At 31.8% G+C, this 24980-nt stretch overlaps 1 protein-coding gene across 2 annotated transcripts in view; it reads right to left on the reverse strand.

Annotated features, from left to right (window-relative positions):
• The window catches only part of RhoGEF64C (Rho guanine nucleotide exchange factor at 64C), a 117889-nt gene that overhangs the window by 60059 nt on the left and 32850 nt on the right, over positions 1-24980 (reverse strand). Inside the window, exon 3 of one of the 2 annotated variants that reach the window (XM_089701769.1) lies at positions 8435-8472. The exons of the other annotated variant lie outside the window; for it this stretch is intronic. The gene's annotated coding sequence lies outside the window, so the exon portion shown is untranslated. The remainder of the gene's footprint in view (positions 1-8434; positions 8473-24980) is intronic. 2 annotated transcript variants of the gene reach the window in all.

The following is a 24980-nucleotide window of genomic DNA, read 5'->3' on the forward strand; positions in this document are numbered from 1 at the left end:
TGTTTGCTAAACTTTCTTTTTAATTACACTGCAATTGCATACAGAATCCAAATATTTACTGAGTTTCACAATTTTCCATTAAATCCACAAATATATTGGTAAGACTAAAGATAAAGTTCTCGCATATATGAGACTAGCTGTGCCGCGGGGTTTCACCCGCATTGCTTCGCTCCTATTGGTCTTAGGGTGATGATATCTATAGCCTAAATCCTTCCTCGATAAATGGGCTATCTAACACCGAAAGAATTTTTCAAATCGGACCAGTAGTTCCTGAGATTAGTGCGTTCAAACAAAAAACAAACTCTTCAGTTTTATAATATTAGTATTGAAGAAATGGGGTATAATCAAGTCTTCCCCTACTTACCAGTTCCCAGGGCTCATTTTAATTCTAAAACAAACTTTGTGGACTCTATTAAACTAAAACGTGACCTATTTTTATATTAAAACATGAATTAATTTATCTATGAGCATGAATCTTTTCCGCGTGTTTTATTTGCAATCTCTTTATAGTGTCATTTCCATAGGAAGTATCTATAAATCCGTTCCATTTGTTTAGTTTCTAGTGTTTTCTTTACAGAAAAGTAATTATTTCCGTAATAAAATTGATCTTACTGACACAATCGCGCAATATACTATAGGTACTAAAAATAGCACACAAATTGCACATAGCATAATTTTAGAAAATAACAGCCATCCATTTCCCATTAGCATTTCAAAACATACAGAAATACACAATATCATATTCTAGGTCAGTAGAGCGAAGGGTTTCAATACCGGAACAAAAACATAGTGAATTTTCACTAAAATCGCCATTGACAGTCAGCGTGCATCTCAAGCCACTTTCTACAATGGGCTTACATACAAATGCTAGAGACTTATGCCTATTAGGCAATAAAGACGTTAGGTGTCGAGAGTATGAGCTGAATATATTATATATCGATTATATGGACATTTATCAGTTACAAGAACGACACAATTTATGTGTAAGAGCGAATGTTGCTACAATGTTGCGCGAAAAAGAGTCGACAACTTAATGCTCTATATAAAATAAAATGTGAAATGTTTGTTGTTGTGTTTTTAAGATGATGAAATTTATAGTTTACATTTGTTTAGCGTTACTTCAACTATGATCAGCTCCAATCAGCTAAAAGCTTTTAAATTTACCATTTTGTTACAGTGATTGTCTAACTCATTCCTTGGAACGTATTATTAACAAAAAATATTTCTGCATAAATCATAAGAATGTTATTATTTAAATTAATTGTATACATTCGAGAAAAAATAATAAACATATTATTGAGATGATCACATCTCATTTTTACTTGTTCGGGTTGATACATTGGATATCAAATAAATATGAAACAAATTTTTTTACACACATTTGTTCTTTCTTTGCAGTCTTTAAAGATAAATTATCCGATAAATTACATTCAGTTATGTTAAAGGTCTAATTTTCGAGCCTGATTTTGTTATACACATAGATAGGTACAATTGCTTGTAATCCCACTTTACAAGACTTAACTTAGTCTATAAACTTGGCCTTCCAAGGACCTCCTTTCTGCAGTACAGGTCATCGTCTTGTAATGCCTTGGCTTCCTGGAGGGTGATTCATAAACTGCTTTTTCGATTGGAAAGGTAATTTGGGATTAACTTTCTACAAAATTAATAAAGTAACAAAATCCCAAACATGTTTTAATTATTAAAATTCACACAAAATATCACTGTATTTTTCAATTTAAACTTGACACATTCGGAAAGTCATTCGTGAATATGGCCTATGCCCTATACATACAATGCCAACATGATGCCAACAGAAACAATTTGCCGGCAGCAAAGCTTATAAAAAGCTAGGTTTCATTAACGTTAACAGTTTACTTATATAAATAGATGATATATTACCGTTGATGTTACGAAAACCTATATTATATAACCTTAATGCGATACATGCATAGATTACTATAAGATTGGAAAATTAAATTGCTACTCCATGCATCTGATGTCTTGACACTAATAAGTAGTAAGCAGTGGCTATATTAAATTGCTTGTGAATTAAACGAACCAAGGTGTTAGATCAAGCTTTGCTCGTTAGAAGAGAAAGATTTATCGGAATGATATCGAGTAAATATTAGATCTGTGCACAAAACGAGTAATATTCATTAACTAGCACCTTTTATATATATGTGTATGTTTGTTGAGTTTAATTGGGTACTTTATTTTTATTTTATTTGTATGGTTAACTAAGGAATAACAATCTATTAGAAAAAAAAAAAACAAACTAAAAACGGCACACCAAAATTATTCAATTCGTACCAAATACCTATCTTCATTTCTATGTAAAAATGGTTTAATTTAAATTTTAATACTTACGCTCTTTTTGTTAAATATTGGCAATTCTTAAAATCGCGATAATTATTTCATTTATTTTATTTTTATCCAATCACGTGCGAAGTGAAGCAATCTATTGACAGGAAGTTATATTGAATAACACGTATCATTTTCTAGTGTATAAAATACCGCTATAAATAACTTAATTCAGAGCACGTCTTTATAAGAAATATTGTGTCCAATAGCATGAACAATTTTAAAACAAAGTACAGTTTCTTCAATCAATATACATATTATAGTAACTATTACTCCTCCGGATTTCTTATAGAAAATTATTAAACTAAAAGTGAATCTAGTCTGAGTGACGACCTAGACTTAGGATTTAGGAATAAGGCCTCATGTCCTTATTTGATAGCCAAAACAATGCGAAGATACTTTTTTTTCTTAGAGATTCACGAACACTATATTTTATCTATTATTTTCTAGATTTCTGTTAGGTATACATACGAATTGCAAAGTTATTATCATCAAATTTTGTTCATAAACATTGTTGGATTACCTCTTACAGGCATTGCCATTGTTTATAAACATATATACAAGGTGGACCAAAAGAAGTCATCCGATGTTGTTTGGCTCTCATTTTTTTTCTAAATGAAAAACTTCGATTCTGTTTTTTGATTATGTTTATTTGAACCTTTAAAATGTTATTGGTTAAGTCGAGAAGATGATATCGGCCAAATGGGCGCCGTCACAATTGATTGCCATACGGGCTCGTTTTATGGCATTTCTCATCACTTCAGCGAGAACTTCGGGCGACAAATTCTCGCACTCGTGTTTAATGTTGTCCTTGAGGGCTTCCAAGGTCTCAGCCTTGTTCATGTAAGCACGGGACTTCAAAAAAACCCCACAAAAAAGTCTGGAACGGTTAAATCGGGCGATCTTTCGGGCCAGTGCAAATCGCTAAAACGAGAGATGAGGCGACCCGGGAAAGCCGCCCTCAGAATATCGGTTGTGGCTCGCGCAGTGTGTGCCGTTGCTCCGTCCTGTTGGAACCACATATTCTCCAGTCCTAATTCGTCCAATTGCGGCATAAAAAAACTCTGTCAACATGGCCCTATAGCGTGCACCGTGCCCGTAGCATGTTTCCGGCGACAGCTCGACATCCTCGGCAACAGCGGCGATATTCTCGGCAGAACGGGCGCTCCGGGGCCGGCCACTCTTGGCAACGTCTCGTGTGGTCCCATACTCTTCAAGGTTGGTGGCCAAACGGCGCAGTGTTTGCGCAGTCAGTGTCGGACGGCCGGGGAATCGGCGACGAATTGTTACGCAAAAAAGTTGACACGATTATTCCGCGTTATTGGGTACTGTATCGCTCCATGGCTTGTTCACTTGTATTCTACATCTGTCCAGTACACAAATGTCAAAACAGATTTGACATTGGCGGCCATTTGCAAAAATGAGAGCATCTTCCAATAGGGTGATTTCTTTTGGCCCACCTTGTACAACTTGGATTATCTCATAACAAAAACAAAATCTTATGAGGATGTTTTCGAGAGCCGAACGCCATATCTCCCCATACATGGTAGACAAAGACCGATGACCATATGTTTTGCGAAACATGTAATTCCTAAGTAATCATGAGTGTATTACGTAAACGAAATGTTTTGTATTGGCCAATAAGGCCCGATTAAAACAATATGAAAAGTAATTTGTTAGTGTTAATGATAATTGTCCTACTTTCTAATAGATTCCATAGCCTATCTGTTATTGTTAAATCTGTGCTTTTCTAAAAATAGTATTGTTCCATGTACAATTAATAATAATGTAGGATTCTATGAACTCTATACCTAAACTCTTTGAATAAAACAGTTAAATTTATAAAAACATATTCGACATAAGTGGTAAATAAAATAATATATTAGTACCTATCCAGAGAACTACTTAAACAGAATTGTAAAGAAAAGAATCTACTGTTTAATCAAAAATTAAAGCGGTTAGCATCTTCAAACCAATTAACACTGGAAAATTTATTGCGCTGATCTCATGGTTGCAATTCACAATTGGTACAATACTCTTAAAATAAATCTTTGTAAATTGAACTCTTGGTGTTTGATAATAAAAGCAATAAGTAAGCAAACATCGCATAATAGAACAATTAGTCACAGTTGAATTGTTGTATAAAGCAACAGAAAAAAGAACTTTAGAATAGGAGGAAGGTTGAGTAAGATTATTAATGAAATTTTGTAACAAATAATTACCTATTTCCAAAATGGCATAATAGGCGATTTTAGTTTCCTGTCTACCAGCTTCCTATACTAAATATTAATGTAAAAAAATGCTGGAATGCAGTTTGATAAGATTTTAATAGAAATTACCACACTTTTTACGCGTAGGTTCAAAACATGTTTTAATTTATACTACGATAAAAGATAAGGGAAAAATTATGTTAATTTAAAACTATTAAGTTTGATTGCAGTTGATTAATATTTTTGATATTTAAAATAGAACAAATAAATCTGTATTTCTAATATTGTTCCCACAGTGTCATAATAACAATTAGCTTTAAATGAAGGTCGTCACCTCATATCTCATATAATAAAGAATTTTATTACTGCTCTTAAATAGTGGGCTACATAAAAAATACTATAAAATAGCATAATTTCGTAAACGCATATCGAATCGCAAACGTGTCTGTTACACATCTCGCTCCACGTAACTACGAGCGCGTGCCCCGCTCATACTCGTACAAATATTAATTTTTATTACAATCACGTTTTCAACTGTTTTTACGACATAATTTCAGTTTTTCTCACGTTCCCCTGTTGCTACATTACAATAGTGATTGATGCTTGAAATATTCTTTCTCACCGTGTATTTTTTCACGATTATTATTTACTAGCTGTTCCCCGCGGTTTCACCCGCATTGCTCCTCTCCTGTTGGTCTTAGCGTGATGATATATAGCCTTCCTCGATGAATGGGCTATCTAACACCGAAAGAATTTTTCAAATCGGACCAGTAGCTCCCGAGATTAGCGCGTTCAAAGAAACAAACAAACAAACTCTTCAGCTTTATAATATCAGAATAGATTTAGGTATGAATCTAAGATTCAGCATCACTATAGCGTTTCAAATCGGATAGAAAATGTAACGCTTTGCTTAGATACAAGCGTACAATTCTTGGTAAAGTGCAAGAGCAAAAAACATAACAAAAAGAGTACTGATAGAAAGGAATATTTTACGTCACGAATAGTTCACCATATTGTATGTTATTTAAATCTTATGTCATCATGTTCACGCATTATTGCATCGTCACTCAATCTACCTACTTTTATATATAAAAAAAAACATTAAGTATATGTTTTGAAGATAATCCCAGTCATGGGCCATGGCGGTCTCATTTAACTACGAAACTAGACACAACTAATTATTATGCAACATCTCGACTCTTATTACGAAAGTAAGTAGACTGTAACGTTCACATATACCATTTTCCGGCTACAACATCACTGTACTTAAAAAGTTTTGTTACCTTATAATTTGAAACCTCAAACCAAATAAATCCAATACACTATAACAAGAAAGGAAAGCATAGCTTATTAACCTCGGAAAACTGTTGCTATAAATTTAATGTGCGTGTGTTTGTCACAGGATTGATTACTTCTGAATCCTGATCGTGAACGGCTCTACCAATTTTAATTTCCATCATATTTAATGTGTATTTTGAATTTTGAGATGTAAGTGTCAGAACAGTGATTAAGATTTACTATTCGAACGTGTGCGAAGACCATGCATTTTACGAAATTTGATGATATCAATAAATTGCAATGAATATTACTCAAATACTCGACCAAAAGACGAACGCTTAGTACAAAGCGTATACAAAACACACAATAAATAATTTATAAGCCTTATAATACAAACGAAACACTAAGGTTAAGTGGATATAGCTGTTAGTGCTGGTTACAGGTCAGTACTAATAATGCCCAATGAGAGGCGCCATTAGAGGCGGATCACCGTTAACGCGACCGGAGGCGAATAAAAAATGGCGTGTGGGCGAAGTGGAAATCGCTTAATGTCAAAATTATAAATCTTTTATTTGTACGAGTGTTGTGGAGATGAGGTTTTATTGTTAACGAGGTGGTTGTTGATAAGCTCGCTACTTGACGAATTAATTGCGCTATATCTTAGCTTTGCGATGAAAATTTTACAATGCCTATCTTGGTATTTTGCTTATGTAGCCTTGTAACAACGTGATTGTAACTTATATTTATAAAATTATGTTTTCATTTAATTCTATCATGTAAATAACTCATAAACTTAAAGGATATTTGCATTTAAAATTGTAGAGTTACCATATAGGTAAGTTATAAAAAATACGCTATTAGTCTATCATCTACACCACAACGAAGCTTCCAAGCTGATCGTCCTTAATTAAACCAAGGTATGTGGTGGACCGGTGATAAGTTGCAGTGTAAATAGAAAACTCAGTCGATACAAAGTAACCTTAGCTATAAAATACAGCACGCTATAGCTTTGTATTTTGCATTAACAATTGAATAGTGACCCCTATTGGCTTTCCGCGTTTGTAGTGCAATACAATTTAGCTTAGATTTATTATGGTCCTTAAAATTTAATCTCTAAAGCTTTTTCCTACGTCTTACTATATTATATTTATCTTCTTTTATATTATATACTTTGGTATAATATGTAATTATTTATATAATATAATACATGTATTTATACAACGCGAACGTCAGCTCATTAATCTGAGCTGAACCAACAAAAATATATATTATGAATGCTTATGAATGGTATCCCGTATCAGCTTTCAACCAATTATGGAGTCATAAGTTATGGCAATAAGTATATCAAACCTCACCTATAAGTTTCTAAATAGAATTTACCCAATTTATGCCAATTGCCAAATAATTAATTAAATGGCGTTCATTCATTATTTAAAAATACCATGACCTATTTCGTTAATTTATTATATTCTTTTCCCGAGTAAACCCGGGACAAGGGAATACAATACACATCTTCAGTAGAACATGAAACAGAGAAGTTACTACGAGTAGCAGACCTTCCGAATACCTTTATATGGCACATCAAGTTATTATAACAGTATAATTAACTCATAATTATTACTTACGCAGCAAGAAATAGGAAGAACATTTTCCGCTGATAATCAAAAGATACGGATAAATGACTGGCTCGTTATTTTTATAGATCGATAAGCATATATTAGAAATCATGGAGACATGCACATTAAAAACTAATGATCGCCGGAAATGTGCAGAAATTATCGACGTGATAGCGCGGAACGGAACACTAAGCGAAACTAATTGGATGCTATATTGTCGAACTGAAATCAATTAGATTATGTTGATGGAATCCTGCCTATTTTATGACTTTTTAGATAAGATGTACGGTACCGGAATTTTGGAATGGAGGCTAGTTTTGTTACTACATAATCATTTGTGTTTTATGTGGTACTGCGAGAGAGACTTGGTATTTTAAGATATCAGGTAGGTAAGTACATATAACAAATTTAAAACTTTAATAAATGCAATGGTAATCTACTTATTATAAGATTTATCCATCTACATATTATTATATTTTTGGACATAATTGGAAAATTATCGAATTTTATCTGAAAATGGATGAATAAGAAAATTATCTAAAATATTCTACACAATATTAAGTTTTAAAAACGAATTTTCAATCTTCTAAACACATGCAAAGATACCATGAACCATATAGCACCTGTTTTAAATATGTAACAGGCACGTACGTTTAATTGACTATTGTTAATGTTAACCCACTTGTTAAATAGAGCGTAATAAGTTACATGTGATGTGCGTTTGTCTCGATTTTACGGTATGCATAGATAATGAGCTTTGTTAAATTTGTTAAAATGAACAAGTTATCATCATTTATGTCTTATATTATTATAGACTCTATATTTCTAGACGAATTTGTGATACTTATTTTTATACAAGTAGGTACTTACATTAATTAAAGAAGTATGTTAATACTTATTTTATGCAAATATCAATATTATATACCTGTTTCATCAAAATCAATGTATAGGTAAGTATTTGGTTATTACCTATGATGTAATATGCAGCGACTTGTGAAGATCAATACCTGAAACAAATAAATTAATAATTAATATCGCTCTAAATATCTCATAATATCTTAATCTTAATCCTATTAATATTATAAATGTGAAAGTTTGTATGGATGTATGGATGTATGGATGTATAGATGTATGGATGTATGGATGTTTGTTACTCTTTCACGTAAAAACTACTGAACCGATTACAATGAAATTTAGCACACATATAGAGGGTAAATTGGATTAACACATAGGATAGTTTTTATCCCGGAAATCCCACGGGAACGGGAACTATGCGGGTTTTCCTTTGCAAACGCGGGCGAAGCCGCGGGCGGAAATCTAGTTATGTAATATTTAAACCCTAATTCATAGTAATTAATAAGTTAAATGTTTTTGAAAAGATATCTTTATTGGCTATCTACATACAGGAAGGCTCTACTTCTATCACGTATCTAAAAAATCACTCACGTATCTAACGTGAGAGAGGTCTTTATCTTATTATTTCATATCTCTAAAGAAATGAGGTCAAAACACAACACGTTGAATTTTTAAGAAACATCTTAACTGTATTTTATATTAGTGAAACCCTTTTTAGACTAAACATAGGTTCCAAACCTATATCGAGTAATTGAAGTTAGCAATCCACATTTTAACGTTCCTTACTATACAATTTGCCTTTTTAATAACAGATTTTTCAGTGTTCCTTTCAACTCCATTGCAAAACCAGCCAGTCAAACATGAAATATTTAAACCATATTAGTAACTCTACGAATAACATAAGGCCCTATCCACGTAGGTACAAACTTTGTAACTAAGTGCCCTAAACACGTCTGCACTCGTTTCGTAACTATCTATTATATGCGACCTCTTTTTGTTATTACATAGAATTTTATTAAAAAAACAGTGACCGAATAGTATCGTAAGTATGCTCTTATTTTGTTCCAGATTAGAAGTTTTAATATAAGAGTAAAACCACATCAATTTCGTAATTTTAAGCGAGTTAAAACCTCAACAGATGTCTGTAACATAAATTAATGATTCTATAATTTAGAAGATTTTAAATATTAGCAAATATTTAACGATACCATTGTCATTATAACCATTGGTAACACAATTTTTACTACTGTTATTTTTTCCAAAAAAATTACCCATCACAGCACTCTACATAAATTAAACAAATAACCTTCATAAAAAGTTTTCAATTGCTACAAAACTAAAACTGGCAGAAAAGGTTAACCAAACTGTCACAAAGCCTTATCTCCAACATAAAACTGTTTAACAAGTACCTGAAATTAACGATATTTTTACCAAGTCTCGATATAATAATATGCAAAAGTTTAATGGGTCACGCGATGTCGATGCAAAAATATGGCAAAAGAAAGAACGCACGCAATCAAAAACAATAAAAACAAAATGGCTATCTGCACACGATGACATGAATAAGCTCCCTAAAATATAATAACAAGTTATTTCTGTTACAAGCCATAAACTGCTTAAGGTTATGGGAAATACTGTATTGGTGAATTGAAGAAAAAACTTCAGTAAAATATCAGGTGAAGTAGGATTATATATGTGTCAATAGTCATGTTGTGTGTAGTTTGCGACCCTTTACTTATGAGTCGTATATAATTGAGGTCAATATTGTAAAAGCAATGCAATAACTTCATCATAATATTAGAAGTAACTACCCTATTTAATTTGTACGCCCAAATCATTTACTACAAGCTGTCTGCTGTCTGCTACTTTTTCATTCATTAACTCTCACAACTTGCAACAGTTCTCTGACACGTGATCATTAATACTCAATTACTAGAGCAATTATAGAACACAAAAATCATCGATAGCTCCAAAACACTTCCTATGAAACGCGGAAGCAACCAGATTCAATTAAACTTCGGCTAGAGGCGTGCATTATGCAAGCACTATTTGGGTCGAATTTCTGCGCAAACGCGTACAATAATTTTATCTTAATAGAGCTGTGTAGATGTATGTAACTGTACCGAATGTAAACATAATGTGAGCCAGCGCAATTCCGTTGAGCAATAGATAAATTATCTTCCGAATTATTCTGTCTGTTAAGGCCCATTTACATATATCAAGCATTTAGTGGTCTTTAGTTTCTGAATTTATTGGCACTAACGACTTATCATTTGAACAATGAGGTTAGATATTACATCTGCGTTATACAATGTTGTAGATTTTAACTATTTTTAACTATTACAAATTACTGAAAGGCACGCTAGGTACTACTATAAAAACGAAATGTAAAAATTAACATGACAGTGAACTAAATTGTGACAATCGACGAAAGATCGACAGAATTTTGTCACTAAACTGTAAACGACAAAAAATTAACTATTTCAAAGCAAATATCGAAATTACTGTAGATTTTGACAAATACATAAAACGTGATACACTATGTCAAGGTTCGTATAACACATGTTACGGGCAACTCGTAAAACTTGTTCGCATAAACACAATGATTCCAACGTTTCAATTGTATGAAAAGAAAGTTGAAATGTGTGCTATACTGTATACAATATAAATATAGTGTATCGAATAGACAAGTTTCAAAGCATTTGCATCAAGTGTTTTGTTTGCTTCAATATTTCGTTTGTAGCACTATAAATGAGAACAACTCAAAATCATTGATATGAAATGTAGCAGTGGATAACACTGGCTTGTTTTTGCTAAATATACACTTATCAAAAATCACCTCTTTTTACTTTAGTTTGATAAACCATAAACAATATACAGCCAACTCTTCGTAGTTTGTACTAATAAAACACAAAGCTACGTAAGCTCGTATGTCACTTCCAAAACTTTAGCATATTATGACCTCAAAAATATAAGCCCAACTCTCCGTACGAAAAGACACAGACTTTTGACACTTCCAAAACTTAACTAAATCATTTCCTCAGCATATGAAGGCAACATCTGCATTGCAGTGAAATGGAAGTTAAAGCAATTAGCACAAATACTTATACAGTTCGATACAGCACCTGTCTCCAGTTTGGAGTCAAACAACCTTACTGAAGGCTAATTAAGTTCCGCCGAGCGCATGCAGCGATGAAATGTTGCAAATTGCGGCCAAGTGTGATTCGTTTGACACAGATAAGATAAATTCTGAATATTTATCAACATTTTTAATATAAAATGAAACTAGGTACTACCCGAATTACTAATATAGACTACTCTCAAAATGTTAAAAATGAGATCACATTTTTATTCTTCAATTCATTGATAAAACAAAAGAAAAGCACAATTTACGCAATTGCACAAACATAGAAATTAGAAATATTATAAAGCCAATGAAATCAATGACTATACAAATATCCAATTCAAAAAAAAATATAACTCAAAGCACACGGAACGAACATCAACAATTCACATTAAAAAATAAAAGCTATTTCATGCACCACTTGTTACGAATTATAATAGCCAAAGCGCTGGAACAGTTAGCACAAAACCGATTTCTACGTTCCCATTGCTTTCTACTAAATAATCTTGTAATAGACCCCATTGTTCGCTGTGAAATATTGGTTGCTTGGATTGATATTCAGACTCCTGTCAGCTGAGACGAGATTCGAAACGGCTATTGTCTTTATTAATATTGGTGTGGGATGTATAATTTGTGTTAAATACTTGAAATAACTACAATAGACGTATATAACACATACCTAATAAGATTCCAATTAGAAACTGTTTTTATTTCAAAGCAAAATAAACACGAGGCATATAATCTAATTCTTATGATCATTGACATAAATACCTCATAATTTATACCGATAACCACAAAAACTCCACCGATAGCAAATAAAACCGGCCAAGTGCGAGTCGGGCTCGCGCACAAAGGGTTCCGTAGCAGCAAATATAATAAATTACAGTTAAATCAACCTATCTCAAAAACTATAAGAGATACTTTGATCAAACCAAAAATCGTTGAAAGAGTTAATTAGCATGCATCACCTCTATTTTTTTTAGAATTTTATACCCCGTAGTTATAAAAATAGAGGGGGGGGGACATACTTTTTACGACTTTGAGAGCTGATATCTCAAAAACCGTTCACTTTAAGAAAAATGTTTTTTAGAAAACTTTATATCATTTTAAAAGACCTTTCCATTGATACCCCACACGGGTATGTACATCGAAAAAAAAAATTTCATCCCTCAGTTACATGTATGGGGGGCCCCACCCCCAATTCTTTTTTTTACTATTTAGTGTCATATTTTTGTAGCGGTTCATACAACACATATTCCCATCAAATTTCATCACTGTAGTACTTATAGTTTCCGAGTAAATCGGCTGTGACAGACGGACAGACGGACAGACGGACAGACGGACATGACGAAACTATAAGGGTTCCGTTTTTGCCATTTTGGCTACGGAACCCTAAAAAGGTGTTGGCCTACAATAAAACAATGTTAGGGTGTTCAAAACGAAAGTTCCATACAATTCTTCCGCTCATTGGAGCATCAAATCGCACCATTGAACAACACACAAATAGACGAAAGTGAGTATTGTTCCACAGTATTGTTCGCATTTCCTGATTTTCGTGTTTGATACTTGTATTCACTGAAGCGTTGGTTTTTAACATGTGTTAGCGCCTTCTCGGTTCAGCGGATTAACCCATTGAGCCCCGAACGGCCCGATCGGTCCACGACACAATAGATTTTCTATTGTGTCTGTGATTCCGGGGCCTGAGTTATTAAAGATACAGATTGTAATAACCATGACGGTATAATTTAAACTAGGTACTAACACCTGGTTAGAAGGTAGTTACTGATTAATAAGTAATAACGTCATCGTGTTACGAATTACTTTATCAATGAATAATTAATTTATGATATTGAGAATGGGAGATATGGGAAAAGAAATGTAATTAGTAGAGTCCATTTATTATCTATATAACATTATTTTGTAGTTATTCCTATACTATCACCATAATTACTAAGCCAACTTGATCATTGTTCCTTTACATGTTCAGTCTCATAATATCAGATAATAAAGATTTTACTTCTTTCACTGCGCACTACTATCATTCTCACTAAAGACATATAACAGTAAATAATTTGTACACAATAATATCCCATTCAGGGCATTAAATTCATTATAATATCTGGTATCAATAAAATACCGTTATCTTTTCGATCTCAAATGATAGCTTTTACTTCCCGTGGATTACAGCTCAATGCTATTCAATAGCAGTTTCTGTGCTCTTAGCGAAACATTACTTATTTCAGCGTTTGAAATAATGGCCGACACTGACCTAACCCATTTGTTTTATTCCACCATTTATTAATGTATTTCATGGTTGTTTATTCACAACCGTTATTCAGAAACGCAATAATAGCACAGAAAAGAAATATAGATAATTTTGGGTGACCCCGACTGTCATGGAGATAGAAACTAGGAAATATTCGATATACATGACTGGTTTTATTTACTTTGGGTCTTTATTAAAGAAATAAATATTTCTGGTCGTATATAATCTAATAAAACCTTATGTTCATTATATTTTTAATTCCTCATTTTCCTATAAACATATTATACTGATAATATCATTTAATATGTTAGTAATGAGTATTAATTGGCTGTCATAATGTTGCAAAACGACCTTCAGATAACTAAATAAAATAACAGCTAGAAGTATCGTAGTCTTACATATTGTAGCATAATCAAAAAGTAACATAAATTAACCGGATAAAGGTCAACGTTTTTGATCGAGTACCTACATAATATAAATTCCCTTCGTAATTAAAGCCTTTCTTTAGAAGTAGTCTTGTATAAAAAACAACATAAACCCGCTAAATCCAAGGTACAAACCCAGATAAACGGTGTTTTATGAAGGTACAATGGAGTTGCAAAGAAAGTGCTGCAGTAGAAAGCCGATGGTCCTCGCATAATAGTCGCGGTACAACAACCTGAACCAGATTATAATACCGGAACTGTATGACAATCTGAATATTTTCCCATATTAAACCAATGTACGTGAATGCATAATTTCAACAAGATGTATGGTAAATAGAGTAGAAGTAAACACCTATATATACAATGGAATATAGTTGATTCGTGACATTGAAATCAATAAGTTGTTTAAAAATTGCAAGACTAATTTTAAAACTTCGTGAAGTACGTCAAGGTGAAAGTATGTGTACCAACATGCAAATTATAATGCTTACAATTTTAGAATGGGACTATAATCGTATAAGCTGTATCCATTGCAAATACATTTTAAGAAAAAACAATAGATCAAACCCATATAATATAGCACAGCTTTTTTCCTTGAACATAAATGTATTTAAATTCCGCAAATCTCTATTGTAATAAAACAATTAGATATTATATAACAACGAAATAGTCCAACCTAGGACTTCATTAAAAAGACACAACAAAGTTAAGCTTCATAAGAAACACTACTAACTGAAAATTTAAAAACTGCTCAACCAATTCTACGCCCAATTAACTTAACCCTTAGATCATTAAGTAAACTTAACCACATAAGAAATCTACCGAACCTTCACCGTTATTTGTTCTAAATATATCTGTTGGAACGACCCGTTTACATAACAATGGTGAACACTATTGTAAGGAAAACCTGTTGAAAATGACCCTCGCAACTTTCAGCTGCTACGTTTAAAAGAGTATTTGTATAGAATTTGGTTGTATTTCAACAGATTTTCAGAAACTTTAACATAAGATGATGAAAATTTAAAAAATTATAATTGAAAATAATTAACAAGTAACTTACAAGATAACATTCTGTGATTGAAATTATGTTGACATAAACTCGAGGAGTTATCGATGTACACTTATAAAAATATACTAGATATCTACGAATTGAAAACCTCCGTGATTTTTGGGAACATCGATCAATAAAACAGTACAGCTATAACGATGTTTCTAACATTCTAAGAATGGCTTCGACACAAAAAAATCAGTTTATGTTTGTAACGTTTAGAAACAATTTTGACCCTATTATTTGATAATATATAAAACAATAATAAAAAAATGAAACATACCTAATACTGTAGAATTCTTTGCAAAAACATAAATTTAAAATTATCGCTAATGGAAATCAGAAGCTAGCATATTATTCTATTATTAATTAATCATCATGAAATAGGTAAGGTCAACTACAAAGAAAATATAATACATATAAATAACGATGCGTCCACTATCAATGCCACAATCATCAATACAATCAGTAACAAATAATATACTAAATTTCAATACAACAATTCTTTGCTAATTTATTATAACCATGTGACCTCTTCCAGATTATAATGATAGCCAGCGGAATGTGACCTATGTCTGCATAGAAACAAAAAGCGGAGGGAGTTCAGTTAGTTATTGTCACATACCGGTTGTATGGGTGTGTCGCATCGGTGAGAGGTGGACCACCTTGGTGCAAACTTCCGTCTAATTCACACTATATTTATACCGCGACTTCCATTGTTCTATGGATATCACTAAAAATTCTAAGTATGATCGTCTGGTACTATTCGTAACTAACTTTTCGTTTTCATGGGTAATTTTACGAGATATTATTTCAAGATGGCAAATTACGAGATAGAATAACAAATTTCCTTGACCTGGACAGTATCAAAGCCTTGTTCTAAAACTAATTGATTTTTTTAAACAATATTAAAATAAACAGTTTATATCATAAAACATTAATATGATGCTACAACACAAGCTCTATATGACTATCTTTATAATTAATAATTACATTATAAACAAGGAAGTATATTTAATAGCCTTTAATAATTCTGTTTTTACTGACAGTTAACGATGAGCTTGTTTTCCTTTTACGATCCTTATATTAAATCTAATAACTACCATTTATGAAAATAATTCGAATGATAATGATCAAGCTATTGATCATATACGTGCTTTAAGAAGTACACCCGCTACATATCTAATACATATATAATCCTACTGACGAAGAAGAAAACCTTTCATTATATCGTATTTAGATAAAAATCCTCTACGTTATTTCACTTAAAAATAAAGCTATTACTACCCTCATTTCTGTTTTCAAAAGTCAACAGTAAAAAATTTACATAACAATAAAACATCCTTATTCAGTTCTGCCAGGCTAATTTGAATCTTATTCTTCAACACAATATATAAATTTAATATAATTTGGTTTAACTTATGAGGTTAGCAGCTGTAACTCCACCTGCCCGGAAGACAAACCCTCTTTCAAGTCAGCTGTCACGTTTCGTCCTTATGTTATTTTATTATTTAACCTAATTTACATCATTATACATTTGCAAAAAGTTAAATATTCAAGGCACATTAACAGGTTTATGACTGTCTTTTGCAAAAATTTAAAAAAATATGCTACCAAAACTGGCCTATATTTAAAAAACTATATTATATACATCATAATATACATCCTATTAAGAACGCCGTTCAGGAATGTTACTTAATAGGCTCTAAATCATTAAAAAAACAGAACAATATAATACTATTGTTAACAAATATCCCTTAATAAATGATATAATTCAAGCCATTAAGAATCCTGATACCAATAACACTGTTGTTTCATTTATAACTCTCCGCAGATCCATTTATCTTATAGTTCCGCTATTAAATTATTTTCGATTAGGAAACAAGATGATGAATAGTACCACTTGCCTTCGTTCAGTTGTGATTAAGATATATTGTGCTCAGGAAACATTGCCTCTAATTTTTGCATGACACTTTCTATTACTAAATATAACGGAAACTAAATTTTTTTCCTACCTTCTTTAGAACAGTTTTTTAACAGTTTTCTTCTTTAAGTACAATAAAAAAGACTACCAATTGCCTAATGAACTCAAATCAATTGATATAATGAACCTTAGTACTAGATCTGCGCTAAATATTGATTTCACATCTAGTAATATGAAAAGAAGCATTAACAAAATCAATTAAGTAGATTACTTTCTTTCACATTCAGTACTAAGAAAAGAAGCATTTAAATAAGTAGATAATAAACAGTAATAATAAAAAAAAGGAATTTCACTAAAACAGTTACTAACTTTTCAGAAGCGGTTTCTGACCTAAAAAAAACTGATCTTACATATTTAAATAATATAAACGATCCTAACAATTTATGTAGTAGCTTAGTTGATTTAATAACAAAATGTCTAAATAAATTTACAAAAACCTACAAAATTTCATCCAACAAACGAATTCTAAAGCCCTGGATTACTCCAGGTGTTTTAAAATGTATTAATAACAGAAATAAACTACAAAAAAAAGCTCGGCTTGACCAGAATAATAATATTTTGCAAATTACATATCGACGATATCGCAATTTTTGCAATAACTTAATTAAAAAATTAAAAAAACAATATGAAAGAACGTTACTCAATAAATCTAAAGATGATAACAAGACCTTGTGGAAATGCATAAAAAATCTAACTAATATAAATAAACAAAAATCAATTAATACTGAACTATTAAATATAAAAACCACTCCATTACAATCTGCAAATTACATTAATAAACATTTTAACAACATAGGAATAGACTTGGCTCATAAAATAAAAAGTGAACCAATTTTAGAAAAAGAATACATTGCTTCACTTCCCTCCCAAATAAACTCGATAGGTATTATTGTACCGAATATAAATGAGATAGAAACTATCATAAATAATCTTAAGTCTGATTCTGCGGCCGGTTGGGATAACATTCCTACACATTTCCTTAAACTAGCTAAAAGCTACCTTTTACCTAGCATTACTCATCTTGCTGTATTGTGCTTCCACCACGGAATCTTCCCGTTTGAACTGAAGCGCTCTATTATTGTTCCCATATATAAAAGTGGAGACAGAGACGACATTAACAATTACAGGCCGATCTCGGTCCTGACAGCACTATCAAAAATAATGGAAAAATTAATAAATTCACGATTATCAAGTTTTATAAACAAATACAACCTTCTCTCTAATTCACAATTTGGCTTTCGAAGAGGAATCAGTACTGAAGACGCTATCTCCAGCCTTACAAATAATATAACAGAACAATTAGATGCAAAGCGCAAAGTCTTATGCATATTCTTGGATTTAAAAAAAGCTTTCGATACCGTCTCTGTCTCCACTCTTCTAGAAAAGTTAAATAAAATGGGCGTTAGGGGTACTTTTCATTCATTAATAACGGATTACCTCTATAACAGAACTCAAAGGGTAAAGCTGAACAATGACATCATAAGTGATGATGAAAATTGTTCCAACTTCGGCGTACCCCAAGGAAGCGTCCTTGGACCCACATTATTTTTAGCATATATTAACGACTTAACAAATATTAAAATTAAAAACGGAAAAATTTTTTCATATGCCGACGATACCGCTATTTTCATCCACGGCTCTAACTGGATCGAAGTATTTAATCTAGCAAATTCTGCGTTATTTAAGATATCGAACTGGTTAAATATGAATCTGCTCACACTTAACACGTCAAAAACACATTACATTACATTTTCAATAAGAGACAATATGCAACCAGATCCTAATTTAACATTAACTCTTCACCACTGCACCGATTATAAATCTTGCTCATCAAATTGCCCCCCTCTTAAACGAGTAAATACAATCAAATACTTAGGTATCATCTTGGATAAAAATTTAAGTTGGCAACCGCAAATAAATCTTGTCACTGTACGCGCCAGAAAACTAATTGGGGTCTTTATAAAATTACGTGATATTGCAGATAAGGAACTATAATTATGTACATATATAGAACGTTAGTCGAATCTCTTTTACTTTACTGCATTACGATTTGGGGTGGCACTTTTAAATCAAAATTCATTAGTATAGAACGGGCACAAAGATCTATTATTAAAATTGCGCTATTTAAGAAAAAGAGATATAGAACCGATACCCTATATAAAGAAGCAAATGTCCTTACGGTAAGAAAACTATATATTCAGCAATGTATACTTAAAACTCATAAAAACATAAAAGTCGACCCAAACATTCTAAAAAAAAGAATACCATTCTCCGTTCTACCACAAATAAATAATAAAACACTATTTGCTTCCAGACAATTTTATTCGCAATCAATTAAATTATATAACAAAATGAATAGAACTCTAAATATATATACAATGTCCTTTGCAGACTGTAAAAAAACAGTGCATAAATGGCTCAAAACTATCACTTATGATGATGCGGAAGATTTGCTATTGTAAAAAAATAATAATAATAATAAAATTAACATGATTTTGTTTATATAAATTATTCTATTTTATTTATATATATGTATGTATATTGTATATCTTAATATAAAATATTCTGATTTTATTTATTGTATTTATTTACTTATTACTTATATAATATATTTATCTATTTATTATTACTTAGTACCATATAAATTAAATAATTTTTGTGTTGTATTGTTAGCATGTAGCTATATTTCAGTAAGGAAGAGGGAACTTCCCTACTACAGGTCTATATGACTTAAAAGGGAAGTTCCAAATGATTGTGACCACACCGCCATGCTGAACAATAAATAAATTGTTTAAATTGTTTAAATTGTTTAAATTGTTTAAATTGTTTAAATTGTTTAAGTAATAAGTTTAAAATAAAATGTAAGTAACTGTAAAGTTGAACCAAGACAAACTGGACAAACGATTTCAATAAAATTTATCGTAGCAATAAGTTGCAAAATATCAGTCAGGGACCAGAATTGCCATACGGGTGAAACCGCAAGTTACAATTTATAAACGAGAAATGTTTGCGTGCTTTATTATTTATGTATAAATATTATGACTACATGATCTTTATCTTAAAAAACAAGCGTACGTCCACGATCATTTTAAAGTTAATACATTAAAATTGAATTTACATTTTAGTAAAATCTGTACAAAAAATTATCTTCTCTTTATTATTTGAAGACAATCAAATAAAAGAAGCTTTGTTGCAATTGTGCACAAAAACACACAATAGTTTATAAGGCGGCCCCATCACTTAGCAGTGATCTCTGGCAACCAGGGCAAAAGGTAACCAGCTCAATAAAATTGTTAGGTCGAAAAAGACACAGTGACGAATACAAAAATAATTAATAGTTAATTGTTAATTGCCAGTAACTCATCTCCCGCAAAAACCTAATGACCACAATTATTCCAACCAACAACAGTGGCTCAATTGAAATGTTTACACCGATCATAGCCATCATGTTAAGGGACGGAAATTTCTGATTAGTACCCATGACGCTATCCGACACGCTTTGAGGTCCGGAACCGACAACATTACCAAGAATTACAGGGAACTGTTTTTCAATGCCATTTGTGACTTCAGATGATTGCGTGACCTGAATATTTGACATTATGCTGATATTAGACATGAGCAATTAGAAATAAATAAATAAATGCTCACAAGTAATTGAGTAAATTCTGATGAAGAAATTGTTAATTAAAAGTTACATAAAAAATAAAATATAAAAAGACGTGTGGCACTCGGGGACTGTCGCGGTAAAGCTATTGCATAGCATGCCTTCAAGCCACACCTCCGTGTCCGTCGGAGTGGGGAGCGTGAGGTTTATTCGTTACGGAATTTCTCGATTCGGTCCCCGCGCTCAAGGCCCGCGATAGAAGCTATGCAATAGCTTAAAAAAATGCATTTGATGTAATCGTAACCCTAAAATATGTAGTTTATGTATGACCTATATATAGTCTATACAGAACATATTGTAGGGTTACGAAACCTATTATTAGCATTATACCCTCATAATAAACAACGGATATTTTCATTACTTCAATGAGCATTTCATTATTTTGTCAACTTACGTACATTTTGTTTATTACGCTACCTTCCCATATAAAACGGTCGTCCACTGAATTAATGCCCTATAATTACTGGACCAACCGCTTTAATTATTAATTCTAAACCTCATATGTTTTAAGCTGTATAATTTCATGTTTCAAGCAAAGTAAGGTCACATTTGATAGCTAAAATGACTTGTTATCAAACATTACTAATTTTTTAAATACACATACATTTTGTACCTATCAATCAAGTCGAGGTAACTGCTTCACCTCCGTTCATTGTTTCTTTATTCTCGTTTCACATCCTATAGTTCCGTCTGTTTGTATTACATAAGACACTTTTACAAATATGGAGGTATTTTTAAATGTTATTTTGTGTTACCATTCCATTTCACAATATCTCTTTAGTAATTTTCAGCTTTGTTTTCTGTTTATGCAAAGGTTTTATTTGTTGTTTTATACCGATAAAACGGTTACTAATAAATTTGAATGCTAATTTATCTGATTGCATCATATTTGCCATTATATTCTCTATTCAGATCAATAAGTTTGCTGAAAACCTTGTAAAATCTCTTAAAGTTTATCCGATAATTTACTGCTTCATTTTAAGGCTTTATCGTCCATACTTAATATTTGATTGTCTTTTATTTCGAATTTTAATTTATTTTCATCCATAAATAGCTATTGTTATAAATTAGAAGTTCAGATATCTATAAATTTTCATCATAATAAAAGCGAAAGGTCAACACACTAAAAGCGTTTTATGATTTTAGTTTTATATACCATTCCATTCAAGGATTATGAACTATAATTTGCATTTACATTATTTACAACTTACATTAAATATAATTACTTAGCAATTTGTGCGTATCTGCTGTTCGATACCTTGCAGAATCTTTAACTACCAACCTCTTAATATTTCTCCGAACGTTCCATAGCTACAATAAACGTATGCAACGCTAAACATCTTACTCAACAATCATTATAATAATATTAGAATTTATCGTGTTTAAATTCCCATCGCATGTTAACACTTAACACATAATAACAGCGATGTTACACAACGCTTTATTACATTAACTCCTTGAATTATATTTGGGCACAAATATGAATACTGTGTGAAAGCAGCACAAAAACAAAAGTGAGAAAGATGAAAGTACGATCGGATTTTTTCGCAATCATCCGAGATCTCGATTCCCAGACCTTTACAATGGCGTCGTTTGTAAATAAAACGAGATTATACGCGTAATAGTCAGACGGTCTCGTGCATAAGTAATGAAAGTGTTGCGCCATCGCTCATAGAAGTTTTGAAGTTAATTTGTGCAGATGTAATTAATTAAAAGTACGTTTTCACTTTCGTTTGATGCGCGGCGTGAGAACTCTTTTGGGAGTGTAGTTCTGTCATTTGGGTATTCAAGGTAGTGACTGTCTGCATGACTGACGTTAACATGTTTTCTTCTGGTTAACAAAAATATTTTTTGCAATATTTACGATATTCAACTTGGTAATTGTATTTGTATCTTATATGTAAATAAGGCGTGAGTCATCTGGTGGTGAGCAATCAGTATCATCATCCATTAAGCCTTTGGACAAGCCCAAACCAGTTGTGTTTTAAGGTAAAATATACAAAGAATCTGAAGAAGTGTTAGTCCTGTTCTTTCGCGTGGAAATATATAAATATTACCTAAGTTATTTTTATTTTAGTTTGCCTTATTGTTCAACTATGTACTACCTAACTATGTATTATGTATTATAAGAATAAGACTCAGAAAATAAAGAGCCTAACAGCAAAATAACAGCCATTAACACTGAATATATAATCGAAGTATTATTCACGCAGCATAACTAAATATGAAATGATATTCAAAATAAATTAATAGCAAACAATATTAACTAATCGACCACTTATTGCCGCCAGCCTCAATAACTCATTTGAATACACAATAGCCAATCACATTATCACAGTAATTAAATCGAAACTTTAATAAACGTGAATGACAAAACACTTAAGTCAATAAAATTACTTTCGCTTGTCATTGTAACTATTAGCAAAACTTGTTTCATAAATGGACCTTGTGTTTTCTACGCATAAAAATCTCATATATCTTTCACGGTTACAATTATAGACATATTTATACCTTTGATGAAATATTAGATTGTTATTAACTGAATTATATTAGTATCTGGTTTAAATCGGAATTTTTGTAAACATTTTCTATGTATCACAACTTTATAAAGCAAAGGACCTAAAGCCGATCCTTGTGGCACGCCAATACATTAGAAGCATGATTATCATAAATGTAAAGAATAAACTAAACGAGGAACAGCATAATATAGCTTTGTTGACATTTGACATCGTTGCATATTCAATATATTATGTCGAGGTCCAGCTAAACTCGTTTAGATCGACATTTGGTTAGCCTCATACGGGTCTTGCTGAGTCCTTGTGTGCCCTTTAAGAGGCTTACAAGGAAATTTAACTTTGATAAAGGAGTTGTTTCGTTTTGGTCATGTACTGCACTAGATCGAATACATACCAAAATGTAAGAGATGTACTTATGCAGATAATATAACAACTAATTTTATGTATTTTTATTAAAGTGTAACTTCTTTTTGAGAGTAAAATTTCAAGGTCGCGTCATGGCAATACCGTTACGTTATGGAGTAAGGCGACGATTTTGGTATCTTCAAACCTTGTAAAAGAAGTTTCACTTCTGAAATGAGTGCTCGGCACACGCTTTTTTTTCTTAATTAAAACTGTCAATATGACATTTCACGCTTATCTATATGTATGAATATGTCGTGCAGTGGCATTATCCTTTTCTAGGACATCGTGAAAGTATTAAATACGACACAGTAACATAGTAAAACTTGAACATTAAAAACCGGTACCATTCCTATCACAAAATCGTGGTTGAACCATACTACCAACCACGTAGGTATAAAAATATTAAATTTTGATAAATTAATCTGTATTTGTTTACGAATAAGTTACTTCGGTTACGTAATATCAAACGATATAGTTAACTATAAAGTTTTTAATAAAATTAAGTTTTAATAAGTGTGAATTAATTAGCATACATGTCGAAAAAAATCAATTCATAATCTGTGACGCGCTTTGTGACGCCATGTTATTTATACTGTTTCTTTTTTTTTTCATTTAATGAATCAGAAAAGATTATATAAAATTAACGCCGCACCACCAGAAGTATTGCTATCGAACTTACAAATATTCAATTTTATTGGCGTTCACGCTTTACTAAAAGCTGACAAAGTGAGACATTCGCCTTCCTATCACATCATTGTAGTATCAACAAACAAGCAATTTTAACTCTTCAACCTTGGTAAAAAGGTCCAAAATGTGATTTAAAATACGCAAAACCGGTGGTACCCAAGACTCTAAAGGTATGCGTATAAATGCCAACTTTATTCCACCCATAACGATGTTTGAAATGTCGGAATCGTGATTTTTGTGGAGTAGTATTTCACAAACCGCTGCAAGTAACAAATGTGCACTTGTATGACAAATACTAGGTAGCTAATGTTATGTAAAATTGATTGTTAATATCGTTGTACAACACACTTGCATTGTAAGCAAATTATCAGGTTAGTAATCTATAGTTGGGCATTATTACTATTTCATTCATTTAATTATGAATGGACTGATAATTTTACTTGAAATACACATAGAATGAGATAAAAGTCGATAGAAATATGAATAACAATACAATGGTAACAATTTGCTCGTTTGTATGCAGTGATTTGCAAATCGTTCG

Source organism: Colias philodice, chromosome 12 (assembly GCF_061535455.1).
Source record: "Colias philodice isolate Cphi_HAF_F1 chromosome 12, ilColPhil1 Martin Lab GWU primary, whole genome shotgun sequence".
NCBI lineage: Eukaryota > Metazoa > Arthropoda > Insecta > Lepidoptera > Pieridae > Colias > Colias philodice.